We start from the raw sequence: 994 nt of genomic DNA on the forward strand, positions 1-994 counted from the left end.
ACAATTCACCTGACACCTCTCTAGATGTTTAACTTCACAATAACCCCATGAGGCTGGGATCTGATTAGGAATAATATTTTACAAACAGGGAAACTGAGACTTAGTGTTAGTAATGTGCCCAACATTACAGTTATGAGTATTCCAGCCGCTGTTTAAACTCAGGGCTCTTGACTTTCTGGTTCTCTGTTCCTCCTTCCCTCCTCATTTTGAGTTAATTGAATACTTTTAGCTATTTAAATTCCTTAAGTTGATGGGGATGGGCAATTCAGACATTGGCTACCTGAAATGGAGGGGCTATAAAGGCACGAAGTGATTGGCTTACAAGTTTTCAGGAGGGAGTTTGGTTTCAGAGGGTGTGTGGGGGGGGAGATAGAACTGCCACTGAGTGTTTTTCAACCTGTCTAGATGGGGCTAGTGAAAGGAGATGGGGATAAGACTCTTGTAGTTCAATAGTGAGTAACTGTTATCAGGACTGATTGTGATTGTTGCCAATGTAAAGGTGGATGTTTTGTAACAAAAAGAGGGGAGTGGTTGATCTTGCAGTCCAGGAGTGGAGGACCCTGTGACCATAAAGGGAGAAGAGCAGTAGCAGAGTGTGAGACCCTATCCAGAGAAGCAGCAATGCCAGAGATGGAGGCAGAGATGATGATGTGGTGAGATGGAGCAGCTGGGGACTCTGGACTCATGGAAGGAGAGGGGCTGTATGCTGGCAGAAAAGGGGAAGGCTTGCAGGGTATGCCCTTTGGTTGTTTGAACGATTATATATTCCTGAGTGTTTTGGTGTATATCCAAAAAAAACAGAGGGAATGGAGGCAAATGCAGTTGAGTGACGATGCATGGAGGGGCTTATAATCATTGCAATGAAATGAATACAAGAGGATGAGTGTAAAGCTGATGTTATCCCATGTGGACTATCACTCAGTTCACAATAAAAACTTTAAAAAAGAAAAAAAAGTTTATAAAATAAAAAATTCCTTTGTTGACTTTTTAGATA

Source organism: Chrysochloris asiatica, unplaced genomic scaffold (assembly GCF_000296735.1).
Source record: "Chrysochloris asiatica unplaced genomic scaffold, ChrAsi1.0 scaffold00037, whole genome shotgun sequence".
NCBI classification, from domain to species: domain Eukaryota; kingdom Metazoa; phylum Chordata; class Mammalia; order Afrosoricida; family Chrysochloridae; genus Chrysochloris; species Chrysochloris asiatica.